The sequence below is a fragment of the Prionailurus viverrinus genome, chromosome D1, assembly GCF_022837055.1.
Source record: "Prionailurus viverrinus isolate Anna chromosome D1, UM_Priviv_1.0, whole genome shotgun sequence".
In the NCBI taxonomy this organism is placed as follows: Eukaryota; Metazoa; Chordata; class Mammalia; order Carnivora; family Felidae; genus Prionailurus; species Prionailurus viverrinus.
The window spans coordinates 44,586,406-44,601,220 of record NC_062570.1 but is presented as its reverse complement, the minus strand read 5'-3'; the positions used below and the strand labels follow the sequence as shown (position 1 = coordinate 44,601,220).

The 14,815-nt window shown below is 36.7% G+C and overlaps 1 protein-coding gene and 1 long non-coding RNA gene across 3 annotated transcripts in view; one reads left to right on the top strand and one right to left on the bottom strand.

Moving 5' to 3' along the window:
- The window catches only part of GRM5 (glutamate metabotropic receptor 5), a 507,658-nt gene that overhangs the window by 53,186 nt on the left and 439,657 nt on the right, over positions 1-14,815 (bottom strand). The window lies entirely within an intron of this gene.
- The window catches only part of LOC125177288 (uncharacterized), a 114,863-nt gene that overhangs the window by 51,369 nt on the left and 48,679 nt on the right, over positions 1-14,815 (top strand). The gene's annotated exons all lie outside the window — the stretch shown is intronic.

The following is a 14,815-nucleotide window of genomic DNA, read 5'->3' as shown; positions in this document are numbered from 1 at the left end:
ACAATCTGCCTTCTAATCTCAGTCTCCTATAGTACTCATTTCTTCATATATTCATTCATAAAATATTTATCTTTATAGTATTAAACACAGACTCTGGGATAGGAGCTGTTCTCGGTTCTGAAAACAAAATGGTGAAGAACATGTTCTTTGCTCTCATAAAAAATAATTGGGGAGGGAGTGCTTCTAAATAATTACTTACAACTGTGATAAAGGCCATTAAGAAGCACAGCATGGTTCCTGACACTGTGTAAGCAATAAAAGCCTCCTTCAACAGGAATTAGCAAATGGAAGTGTTGGTTTGGCTGAGTTTGGGGATTCAGTAGGTTTGGCACACAGAGATTAATTGTAAGGAAAGAGCTAGGGGGCATTGGAGGCACAAAAGGAGGCCACCTACCAAGTGTAATGGGTGGCCTAGATAAGGCTGGGAGGTAGGCAGTAAGGGATCTTGCAGTGCAGAGAGTCCTAGAGTAATAGGAAGTCATGGGAGGGATCTATGTACAGGAGAGTAATGGCATGGTCAGACCTGTTTTAAATATTCCTTTGGTTGCTGTGTGGATTTGGAATGAGATAAAAGTGTGGACATATTTGAAAATTATTTGAGGCAATATAGAGAGTTTAAATGGATGTGGAGCTACGTGAGAGGTCAAGACATCAAGGATGGTAATCATTGGATCCATCTATGCCGTCCTTGAATCCACTGTATAGAACAGTTAGGATTTTCAGAGAACTCTGTGGTTCCAGTGTTATCAAGAGAAGACACTTTAAAAGAAAAGAGGGAGGCAGGAGAGGAAAAATGACCCCAGAGACAAAAAATTGGCCTGTGTGGGAAGTGCCAATACTCCTAAAATTATTTTCGACTCATGGCTTGCAGGTTTTCATATCACTTCATTACACATCAGAAAAAAGTGACAAAACTTGGCATCATTTAGGTTATGCCTTCTTTTCACATTTCTTTATTTAGGAGTGTGGTCCAAACTGGGCTACACACTGGAATCACCTGGAGACATTTTTTAAAAATACTGTGGCCTGGGTCTCAGTGTTAAGTTTCTAATTTAATTGGTCTGAGTATCAGGAATTTTAAAAGACACTTTAAGTGCTTCTAAATGTGCAGCCAAAGATGAGAACCACTGCTTTAGCCACATTTCTGTGTGTGTGTGTGTGTGTGTGTGTGTGTGTGTGAAGTAGTATGTGTTACATTTAATAGAAACATAAAAATAAAGAAACTATCTTGAGCAAGTAGGAAAGGAGTTAAACAATCTGGAGCACTGGATATTTGAGGAATATTTTACTACTTGCCAACAAATATCCATTCTCTCCTTTATTCTCAGCAACATATCTCCAATTTCAGTTGGGGATAGTAAAGGGTGCAACTAAAACACTACATTTTCCAGCAACCTTTGTAGTCCGATGTGCTATGTGATGGTGTTTTACCCAGAGAGATGTAAGCCGGGAACTCCTTAAAGGAACGTGACTCATCTTGGAGAGTACCCTTTTTGCCCTTTCTGGCTTTCTCCTTCTCCTGCCTGGAATATAAACATGGTGGCTAGAGCTCCAGCAGTTACCTTGGAATATAAGGTAACTAAGGACAGAAAATGTGTTCTGAGTTTTGGAAGAGAAAAAAATAGAGGGAGCCTGAATCCCTGTTAACTATGGAACCCCTGACTAGATCTAGACTATGTATATCACATTTACCTTGTTTAAGCCACTTGATATATGCAGCCAACCCAAATCCTAATTGATATAGGTGTAAGATTTTTCTATTAAATTCCCATTACCCATGATCAAGGGTGTTGTAGTAAGTGGTTTTGAATACTAATGGTTACTACGGGGTACGGGAGATGACAATAAGTACTGGTAGTAAAGAAGCATTTGGTTCTTTCAAAATACGCCTAAAAGCAGCTCTTATAAAAAGGAAACATTCTCTGTCCCTTATTTCTGCCTTGCCTGTCTCTTTCTTCAAGATCTCAGATTTCAAACAGTACCATTAATATTATTGTTAAATTCATTATGGGGTTTATTGATTTTTAATTTTTTAAATGTTTATTTATTTTTTGAGAGAGAGAGAGAGAGAGAGCGAGAGAGAGCAAGCGCTTGAGCAGGGGAGGGGCAGAGAGAGAGGGAGGCACAGAATCTGAAGCAGGCTTCAGGCTCTGAGCTGACAGCACAGAGTCCAATGCAGGGCTCAAGCTCACGTACAGTGAGATCATGACCTGAGCCAAAGTCGGAGGCTTAACGGACTGAGCCACCCAGGCATCCCAATCCATTATAGGTTTAATAGAATTTGTGAGTTAGCATAGAATTTTCAGCACAATTTACAAAATTGTTTCTATGGAAAAATGCATTCTTATTTTAAAAACTTGATTATTTAATATTGAAACGAAGTGCTTTTAACTTAAAAAATGTAGATGGCCTAGACTAAATATAATTATTTTGCATAATATCATTAATTATAAATAAACACATATCTCATTGCTAATGAACATACCTGAATCCTTATTTTTAGGCATATATGTTTACATATACTGATTATATGTTGGGATTCAATATTTGAGGCTTTAGTATAAAATGGGGTTTAGTTTCATACTTATATAGATTTGTTCCTTGCAGAGACTATTTTACAACAGAAAAATAGGTATTAATCACTCCTCCCCTTATTTTTCCATAATTGTTTGTTTAGAACACATATATTACGATGAAATTTATTATCTACTATAGTTAATTCTAAAGGGTCCTGTTTCTCCTCCTAGGTCATGAGCTATTAATGTCCACAGTAACTTACTGGTATAGGAAGCATGTTATGTGGTACGTGAAGTGGGAATCCTTTCATTAGCTAAAGATAATGAACTGAAAAAAAAATGTATAAATATTTATTACTTTTTTCTGCTGCTCTGCTAAATCTTAATTGCTTTTGTATAGATATAATTAGCACCGTAATTCTAAATGTTCTCCCGTGACAGTATTCACCACTATTTTTACATCAAACATATTCTTGAACTCTTCCTATGTAACCCATTAACATCATGTCTGAAACTAAAGAAAACCTCATCAGATACATACATAGGAAGAAATGTACATAAGGCATGCCTCTAATGTGGTGTGAATATTTTCACAAATTTACAAGAATTTATACATTCAAATGCATGTTTTTTTTCATTTAATGTGAACCACTCAGAAGACTTTATGTTTAGTTTAATGATGCTGCCATTGCACAAAATACTTTTGTAACTATTCTCTCGGAATAGAAAATTGGATTCTGATTAGAGTGTTATAATCACTGAATCTTATAATTGGATAAGTTCTTAGAGTTTCCAAAAACGGATGTGCATCACAATCACTTGCAGAGTCTACAAAAATACAACTCAAGGGCCTAACTTAGGGGATTTTTAATCAGTACATTTGGGATAAGACAAAGGAATCTTATTTTGAATAAGCAAGCTCAATGATTATACAACTGATCATTGGTCCTTGGTTGGCAGCCCAACCATAGACTATTAATGCAGTGTGTGATTTCTCATCCAGTGTGTGAATGTCTTACATGATAATTCTAAGATGTGATCACCCTAACCCTACCTACAACTTTCCATAAACTATATTGTCTCAGGGCCAGGATTAGGCATGGAGGAAGATAGATTAGAAAAACCATAGGTCAGGATGACAGGTGGAAGTTGGAGGTAAATAAACTGGTTAGAAGGATATCACAAGAGGATAGTCATGGGATATAGGGCAAAAACTAAGTCATTGTACTCAAGGAAACACTGGGCTGGTAAAGACATTTTAGACCTAGCATTGAAAAAGATTATGAGGCAGACAGAAGAGTCAGGAGAGAGGCTTTTAACCAAGTTGACAGCAATGCTATTAACTAAGATGAGGGCTGCGGGAAGAAAATAGTCACATTTTATGAGGATGATATCTAGTTCCAATTTGGACATGTTGTGTTTGAAATGTCTATGAGTTACTGAGTAGGTAGAAGCAGAGGTATATAAGAGATATCAGGGTGGAAGTTATAGCTTTAGGAATCATCTGTCTACAGGTGGAAATAAGAGACATGGAAATAAAGGCAATTAATGAGGAAACACACAGATATTGATGAGAGCAAAGCCTAGAAGTCTGGCATAACACCAATATTAAGGAATGGCATAGGAAGAACATATGTCAGGAAGACATAAGGTAGACCAGCTGAAAGGAAAGAAGTGTATCAGAAGTCAAAGGAAAGTGGTCAATTGGATGGCCCACCACACCCTTCTCTAACAATATAATTCAAGTTTTCTTTTTTAAAAAGCCTTTACGGGGGGATCACACAAAGCTTTGAGCTTCATGTTTGCAGATATCTCTTCTGGGGATATATCTTTCTCTTATATCTTTCCCCTTTTACTACTGTTAGATCTACAGTATTTATTTGAACAAGGTGGTATCCTTCCATTGCTATATTCCTATCATGGAACATATTCTTCAAAATCTCAGAATAATGCTAATTCTATTATGAGATAAATTAAAATTCTCATTGATTACTACCTCTTCTGTGTGCATTGGTTTACAAACATCTGAATGCCCTGTTATTTTTCCTAAATCTTTCTTTATTTCCTTCTTAGAATTACTGGGCATTTTTTCCATTGATTTTTTTAAGTCCCTCTTTCCTTCTTTGTATAATGGTAAGTTACTGGAAGTAGTCTTAGTGTACTGGTCAGTTACTACATACTAGCAGGATATATAAAGTTTAACTAAGAATGTATCTATCTACCTATCTATTTTACTATAAATTTAATCAATTTAGCATATGTTATGTTTTAGACTAAAGAATCTTGATCATGTCAATGAAGTTCCCTCCTGGCAAGCATATTAGAGTTTCATAGATGGTGCACAACATTGCAGTCCTTTCTAGAAATGCAGATGATAAATACACTAGAAAACCAAAACCTATTTTCTGATAACATCTATTTAAGTAGCTATCTACTTCTCACTGTCCTCCTCTTTCATGCTTGATTCTTATTCTGTGGTTCTCTAGTATAATCTATCCTTGCATAGCTTGAAGTGATATATATTGAAAATACAAGAGGCTTTCTTTTTAAAGGTAGAGTGGACTGCCAAAACTGTATTATCCACATTTCGTCTTGTGATTCCAGGAATGTGCTTTCCATACCTCTAGTGGGAGAATGGATACTCCACTGATTTCCTGAACACTTAAAAACAATATGACTGCTTAGCAATAACTAGCACACATGCTTATTTTGGGGGGCAATAGTCCTATAGGATTAATATTCCTGTAGTTAATAATTCCTAGACTATTACATTTTCAAATCCCATTCCAGGTGTCTGTTTATACAGAAGGAATGAAGAGTCAAAGAACCTGGGATGGATTGCTGATATTCTATAAGTAAGCTAGGGAGGAACTCCTTAACAAGCTCCATATATTTTTTATTTTTATTTTTAAATTATTTTTTTAAATTAAAAAAAAATAATTATTTATTTGTGAGACAGAGAGAGACAGAGCATGAACGGGGGAGGGTCAGAGAGAGAGGGAGACACACATTCTGAAAGAGGCTCCAGGCTCTGAGCTGCCAACACAGAGCCCAACACAGGGCTCAAACTCACAGACCATGAGATCATGACCTGAGCCGAAGTCAGACACTTAACTGCCTGAGCCACCCAGGTGCCCCAACAAGCTCCATATTTTTGGAGGAAAGGAAGTTACTGAGAATCTCTGAGAATCAAATGGATGTGTGCTCAGCTGCTGGTCAGGCCATTTCAGGTATACAAAACTGATATGGGGCTGTTGTAGGACTATCCTTTGATACACGAGCTATAGATCTACCCAGGGTACAAGGTGTTGACTGGTGACGAGTATCATGCTTATTTCAGTCTGTTCCATCCATAGACCATTTGTCTGTCTTTACTCCTTTCTTTACTTGCCTAGATTTTGATTTCTAGGATGTTGATCTGATGATCTGAGATACCAGAAGAATGTAGACAGAATTCTTTCTGCATTGTTCATATTCCTGATCTTTTGAGATATAGATTAGATAGGTATAGGTATAGATATAGATATATAGATTTATTTATTTATCACTTCCACGGTTTAGAAAAATTAGAAGTGGTATGCATGTGTGTGTGTGTACGTTATATTTAGGTACTTCATTTTTCTTTGTAGCACTTACTATAATGTCATCTATCTTGTGTGTATGTGAGAGAGAGAGAGAGAGAGAGAGAGAGAGAGAGAGAGAGAGAGAAAGATTATATTGTTAAGGTTTATCCTCCTCCTTTGATATAACACTCTGAGGTTAGGGAATTTGTCTTGTTTGCTCACAAATGGATCCCTGGTACAGTGCCTTATTCATATAGTTAACATAGCAATTCAGAAATTAATATATTTACATGTAATGAAAGTTTATAATTTTCATCCTGGTGTATGGATCAAGTCATTTTCGCAAACCTTTGTTGTTGCCTTTAAAAAGTCCCAAGTTACAGACTCTTGGTTTCCATTATAGATAGAAGTCTAAATTCAGTGCATTACACCTGAATTTTAGAGTAAAGATTCTGGTAACCAGAGAGAGTGAAACTAAGTATGTCAAGAGCTTACTTCTGCCTAGAGGTGACTTGTTTCACATTGGAAATATTCCTGGTACTAACTTGGCAATGATAAATGCTTTATGATTGATGAATTAATCCAACTATGAGTAACTCACTGGATCTGAGAATCATGGGTGGAGAAAAGAGAAAGGCAGTATACAGAAGTCATTCATTAATAAGTGCCATCTAACTATAAAGTTCAGATTCACTCTTCTCAAGAAGGCTGTTAATTGTAACATGTTTTACTTTAGGCCAGAAAAGTTCTCAGTGAGGAAGGCTTACTCTAGAGTTGATTGATTTTTACTATTATAATCATGAAACAAAGCATACCATGATTACTCCCTGAAATAAAAATTTAGTCTGTATCCAAAATATTGGGTAAGTTATATCTGAAACTGCCTCAATAGGAAGCCACCCCATTCCTGTTTATGCCAGCATTACAAAAAGGAGGGAATTGGCTTTTATTGAGTGCCTACTATATGTCAGGTGTTCTCTTAGATATTTTAGTAATCTTCATAATAAGCAATAAGGTAGGTATTATTATTTCTATTTTATAATAGAATCATATAAGGTTTAATAAACTAACTTTTTTGGGATAAAAATCCTGTGGGATTTCTAATTGATTAATGGATGCTATATTAGGAGAGAGAAACTGATCAAGTGCCTCTTTGAAAGGGGTCTTAAGGCTACTTAGTAGGAAGGAGAATCATGATCAACAGTGTCAGCCCATGAGCAAGGAGGGGCTGGTGGTGGCATACATATTTGATATTTGTTATCCTCACAAAAGTCCCTGCCTTCTTCTGAGAAATATCATGGGTTCAAACTCATCGGCAATGTTCTCCTCCTGGCACACATGTCCTACACTGCTGGACCAGAGACACTGATTTTTAAGTTGTTGCTTTTGTGTCCCTAAAGCTTTCTAGTGTAGAATTTTTTTTGAATGGGCACCAAATCCCCAAGGATTGATTGTGAGATATTTCTAACATTGCCACATTGGGGACTCACATCTATCCATTTATTATTGGATCCAGCCTATATCATGCCTTTCATGGTTTATTGAATATTTTTGTTTTAGATTCCCTTAATAAAATCCCCTCAGAGAGCTGACAACTCAGGGCTATAGCTTTTATTTAGTTTTTATTTTTGTTCTTTTATATTGGTTATATTTAATAGGGGAGTTTGAAATTGTATGCAAAGATTTATTTCATAATTAAAGCATAAAGGATGATTTAATGATACTGCAGAGTACTAAGGGGAAGGATTATCATAGATGCACATTTGTAGGGAACAGCTTTGAAAAATATGACTTCCGGTCATACTGCGGATGAACAAGAGAGGAAAAACACAGTGTATGAATTTAAATAGTAAAATGTGCTGATTAGAATACTTTGCTCCATTTTTACCTTTCCCGTCTCCCTTTTCACTAGCTAACTCCTCCTGACTCTTTCATTTGACAGATCCTCTGAGGATGGCTTTTCTGATTTCCTGACCCCAAAGGGCAGGTTCCTCTCAGGTGGACAACCTCTTGGGCCTGTGTCTATCACAGCACTTCCACATTTTTTTTTTTGCACATAGTAGCACAACTATCATGCTCATAGTGAGTTTGCATGTCCATTTTACCTGGTAGACTGTGAGAAATTTGAGAGCAGGATGCTGCACCTTTGCTTTTGTACTGGGCTTAGCACACAATAGGGAGTTAAACAGGTTGAATGAATGTGTGATTACATTAAAGAAGAAGAGGGACACAGAAGACTGAAACTGGACCACTTTCTTAACACCATACATAAAAATAAACTCAAAATGGATGAAAGACCAAAATGTGATACAGGAAACTATCAAAGTCCTAGAGGAGAACACAGGCAGCAACCTCGTTGACCTTGGCTGAAGCAACTTCTTACTAGACCACATCTCTAGAGGCAAGGGAAACAAAAGCAAAAATGAACTACTGAAAATTCATGAAGATAAAAAGCTTCTGCACAGTGAAGGAAACAATCAACCAAACTAAAAGGCAGCCTATGGACTAGGAGAAGATATCTGCAAATGACATATCTGATGGGTTAGTATCCAAAATCTATAAATAACTTATCAAACTCAACACCCAAAAAACAAACAACCCAGTTAAGAAATGGGCAGAAGAGGGCCAGACACATGGAAAGATGCTCAACATCACTCATCGTCAGGGAAATACAAGTCAAAACCATAATGAGATACCGCCTCACACCTCTCAGAAGGGCTAAAATTAACAACACAGGAAAGAACAGATTCTGGCAAGGACCAGAGAAAGGGGAACTTTCTTATGCTGTTGGTGGGAATGCAAACTGATGCAGGCAGTGTGGAAAACACTATGGAGGTTCCTCAAAAAGTTAAAAATAGAACTACCTTGTGGTCCAGCAATTACACGACTAGGTATTTACCAAAAGAATACAGAAATACTGATTCAACAGGGCAGATGCACCCTGATATTTATAGCATTATTATCAACAATAGCCTAATTATGGAAATAGTCCAAATGTTCACTGACTCTTGAATGGATGAAGAAGGTATGTTATACACACACACACACACACACACACACACACAGGAATATTACACAGTCATCAAAAATAATGAAATTTTGCCATTTGCAATGACATGGATTGCGCTAGAGTACATTATGCTAAGAGAAATAAGCCAGATAAAGACAAATACCATATGATTTCACTCATATGTGGAATTTAAGAAACAAAATAGATGAACATAGGGGAAGGGAAAAAAGAGGGAGGCAAACCATAACAGACTCAGCTATAGAGAATAATCTGAGGGTTGCTGGAGGGGAGATGGGTGTGGATGGGTTAAATGGGTGGTGGGCATTAAGGAGGGCACTTGCTGTGATGAGCTCTGGGTGTTGTATGTCAATGATGAATCACTAAATTCTCCTGAAACCAATATTACACTATATGCTAACTAACTAGAATTTAAATAAAAATATGAAAAAATTTAAAAAATAAAAAAAAGAGGGACAATTGAAGAATCGGGAGACATGCACTTTATTTTCAACTTACATACAACTATTTCCTGTGAATGTGAGACTTTTACTCAATTTAAGTCTCAATTTTTCTACACATGAAACAGAAATGATACAGAATTCCAATCCTTTCTCTTGCCTATAGTGAGAGCTTTAATCTAGAGAAATTCTTGTAGAGGAATTCATGTATGAGAAATTAAAGACTGATTACCTGAAAAGCATCAGTGAAGCAATTTGTAAGGACTGAGTCCACAAAATGCTTAAAAGTATTTTTGTGTTTGGGGTGCCTGGGTGGCTCAATCAGTTAAGTGTCTGACTTTGGCTCAGGTCATGATCTCACAGTTCATGAGTTCCAGTCCTGCATTGGGTTCTGCACTTATAGTTCAGGGCCTGCTTTGGACTCGGTGTCTCCCTCTCTCTCTGCCCCTCCCCTGTTTGTACTCTCTCTCTCTCAAAAATAAATAAACATTTAAAAAAACCCTACTTTTTTGTGTTTTCCTAGAATAAAACATTAAAGTCATTCCTTTAAAACCAATAGACTATTAATAAAGTTATACATATATATTATCAGCTGTAATGAGTGTTTTACAATTCATTTATATTTATTTCTATTAATTTTCTGGCTTCCCAGGCCCTTTCTCTGGTTTTAGTCAGACTCTTATGATTTTTTTTTTTTTTGCAAATAATCTGCATAGTGGAAGGCATTTTCCTCCTGTATGGCTGGTCTTCCATCAAATTGTTCAGAGGCTTTCTGATTTTATGACAGAAGTTTTGCTGGTCCCACAGTATTCCTTCTGTGTTCCCATAGGCCCTGTCACATGGTCTTGATTATTATTATTATTATTATAATATATATTTTTTTGCCTTGTAGATATGTGAGAAATGTTCTAAGGCCTGGGCTTACTTTATATTCCCTAAGGCTGGTTGCAAAATTACATGTATACTCTGCCTTGGATTTTGCCCATCGTTTCTCTTCCCAAGCCTACTAATTCCTGAATTTTAAGAGTCATAATATTGTATTTCTTTTTCTTCAAGATTTTATTTAAATTCAAGTTAGTTAAAATATAGTGTAGTATTAGTTTCAGGGGTAGAATTTAGTGATTCATCACTTACATATAATACGTAGTGTTCATCCCAGCAATTGCCCTCTTTAATGCCTCTTGTCCATTTAGTCCATCCCCCCATCCAACATCCAACGCTTCTCTAGCAACCCTGTTTGTTCTCTGTATTTAAGAGTCTCTTATGGTTTGCCTCCCTCTCTGTTTTTATCTTATTTAATTTTTCCTTCCCTTCTCCTATGCTCATTGTAAGTATTTCTTTTTTTTTCAAACACTTTTTTTTAATGTTTATTTATTTTTGAGAGAGAGACAGAGCATGAGTGGGGGAGGAGCAGGAGAGAGACACAGAATCCGAAGCAGGCTCTAAGCCCTGAGCTGTCAGCACAGAGCTGGACACGGGGCTCGAACCCACAAACCATGAGATCACGACCTGAGCCAAAGTCGGACACTTAACCGACTGAGCCACCCAGGTGCCCCTCATTGTAAGTATTTCTTAATTGAGTCACCAGCATATATGTTATTAACTAAAATGCTCATGTTTACTATAAAAAGAAAATATAGGAACAGAGATTATTGGGGCCAGATGAATGCCTTGTCCTACCATCAAGGAGATTAAAGATGTTCACCTAGCACAACTACAGCATGCCACTCACTTCTCCGTTCAGTGCATATTATTGAGCACCCACTCCATTCAAGGCACTTGGCCTGTGCCACGATGACACAAAGACAGTCATTTATTCCTTTAAACCAGTGTCTTGGTCAAACACTCGGGCTCTGTGACTCTACTCTTTAGGCACTGTGCCGAGCACTATATACATATCTTCTTTAATACCCCACACTCTACTAGGTAGGCACCATTATTTCATGCATTTTTAATTAAGACAAGTAAGGTAGGATTGGAGCTGGAGAGCATTTGAAGTGAAAGGAACCACAGGAGGAGAAAAACAGATGTGGAAAAAAGAGGAAGAAATGTAAAGAAACGGGTGAAATGCAGAAGTCAGGTGTGCAAAGCCATATCTCTACAGCCTCATAACAGAGCGTCATAAGAGAATTATAATATTTCTGGCAATTACTGCTGAGAGTTCAAATGGGAAGTCAGTAAAAGCTTTAGGAGGGAAGATCATAATCCCTTCCTGCCTCCATCTCAGGGGTTAGAATGAGGACCATATAAAATAACATGTGACTTGAAGAGTGGCATGATAATTATGAAGTGAGAAAAGGAGGAAAAAGAGTATATGCATAAAATAGTAGTGACTCAACATCTGCTAAATTGCCTGTGTGTTTTATTAGATTGTCCTATGTTCTGGGGAAAAGCCAGGCCCATTTCATCTTTCTAGCCTGTTTATATATACACAGCCCCAAGTAAATGGTATTATATTGCCTTAAATTGTTTGTAAGTACAAGGCAGCACATATGCTCTCTAAATTTTTCACTTGACTTAATGTGATTTTTAAGAGGTGGCAAGATAGGAGACATTTATCTGTTTCATATTACTCATATAATATACCAATGCTTTATGATGCATTTTCCAAGTGGGCTAGGTAATGTAGTGGTAGTCACTGTGTTATAATGTTTTATGTTGTTGGGGGGAAATGTGATAATTTATTTTGGGTAAGCTATATTTATCAAAAACTGAAATCAATGAAACCACATGATTTTCTTCAGTCTGGTTATATCAGAGTGGTTTTTGACCAAGATGACATTGTTTTTAGCCACAAATTTATCATTGTGAAGAAGAATGCAATGCACATTTTTCATTGCATGGTTTTTGGCAAGATGAAAACTGGCTTATGTTCTCTTTGAGACTTATTTTGAGAAGTTTCTTTGAGAGAGAGCCTTTTAGCAATTTTATTTCTCCTGGCACAAATAGTGTTACATTTATAAATACTCCAACTTTTTGACTTATTTGGTGGGATAAACATATTTATCAGTTAATGAAAATTAAGAATTTGGAAGAGTAAGAAGGCATTTTACAATTTTTTGATGTATGAGCCCTGGAATTTCATTACAAAAAATCATTGTTCTTTTCAGCATGAACTAAAACAGCTTCATCAAGCTCATTATTTGAAAAGGACAACTGCACAAAATTTTTCATTACATTTTAGAGATCCTTTCAGAAAGGATCCAGTGATTCATGCTCATTTCCATATTGCCTACAGTATCGTATCAAAGAAAAAGCAAAAGTTTTATAAGGGCTTTTACAGTAAGGCTTGAACCTTATTTCTGTTACTTTACTGTGCTTTACAAGCACAGATATTTTACATTTTCAACCTCGGTTTTCTCTAAAATGGAGATAATGATTCCAACCTTTTTGGAGGATAAGGGAGATTAGCTGGCAGAACACAAAATTCCTATTAAAATGGGTGTCAGTTACTCAACACATGGGGATTTGTTTCCTTTCTTCTATTCTGTAATTGGTTTATTCAGCAAATATTTCTTGAGTATCTATTATGTTCTAGGAGCTTCATATTCCAAAGTGAACATAGCATGCAAGAAAAAAGAAACCCTACTCTTTAGCTTAATAGTCCAACTGGGGATACTGACAATATGCATATGATCAATAAAAATAAATTAATACATAAACAAAATAATAGAATAAAAGGTTATATGTGAATGTAGAAAATCAGAGGTAGAAAAGGGTAAGGAGGAATAACTGGTAGTATTAAACAAGTTGCTCAGAGTAGACATTTGGATAAGGACTTGGAGGAAGGAAGGATAATACTTTGGGTGTTGGGGATAGAATATTCCAGGCAGAGAGAACAACTCGAACAATGACCCTAGGCTAAGAGCCTTTTAGGTGATTTGACAGAAGAAAAAAAGGACTAAAGTGTTAGGGGAAGGGGAGATGAAGTGAAGGGGAAAGTACTCCAGAGATATAACAAAGGGCCAGATTACATAGAACATAAATCTGTAAGGACTTTGACTTTGAATGAGATAGGAAACCATTGCATGTTCTTAGACAATGGAGTAGCATGATCTGGCTTACCTTTCAAAAAGCTTTCTCTGTTTAGGGTATTAAGAAGTGGCTGTAGGTAGGGGCAAGGGTAGAATCAGGAATACTACTTAGGAGGTATTTCAATAGTAAAGGTAATTAATGATGATTTCTAGGACAAGGGATCTTACAGTGGAGGTAGTGAGAAGTGGTAGAATTCTGTAATTGAAGAGTCAGTGGAATTTCCTCATTGATTGATTACAGGACATGAGAGGACTCAAAAGATGATTCCAAAGTTATTGGCTTGAGCTACTGAAAGAATGGATTTGCCATCAGGTAAAATATAGAATGCTAAGGGACAGAGCAGCCTTGGGTATGAGGAAGATAAAGACCTGGATTGCATCTGTGGAAATGTAGAATTTGGGATATCTATTAGACATTCAAATAAATATGTCTGGTAGGCAGTTGAATATTCAAGTGTGGAGACTAGATGAGAAGTTGGGACTATATATTTAAATTCAGAAACTTCTTCAGTGTATAACTGAGAATAATAACATGAGACTGGGTAAGATTACCAATGAAGCAAATATAGATAGAAAAGACTGAGCCCTGGGACCCTCCAAAATGCTATCCTTAGTTTTATTTCAAACACATAGCTGGATATAAATGTAAAAATGCTGAAGGCGACAGATGCTAGATCCCTTTGGGGAGGATTAAAAATATATTTTTTTCTCTTGTGATTGAGAAAAATAGAAGTGGATAATGATGCCTTCAATGAAACCAGAAAACTTTTGATTACTGAGAGTGATTTAAAAAAAAAAAAGATGCTCTCTCCCTCTCTCTGCCCCTCCCTTGCATGTACTGTCTTTCTCAAAATAAATAAAAAACTTGCTATAAAAAAAAGGGGGGGGCGCTGGGTGGCTCAGTCAGTTAAGTGTCTGACTCTTGATTTCCGCTCAGGTCATGATCTCACATTTCATGAGTCTGAGCCCTGTGTCGGGTTCTGTGCTGATAGTGCAGAGCCTGCTTGAGATTCTCTCTTTCCCTCTTCCTCTGCCCCTTTCCTGCTTACTCTCTCTGTGTCTCAAAATAAACAAATAAACTTAAAAAATGCTATAAAAAAGATGGCAAATGCCTTTTAGTTATGGCTCATGACTACTTTTCTGGGGTTTTCAGATCACCATTAACCCACTGTAATCCATTCATTTAGAATCAGAAGGCCTAAGAAGAAAATCTGAGTAACCTTAAAGGAAATGC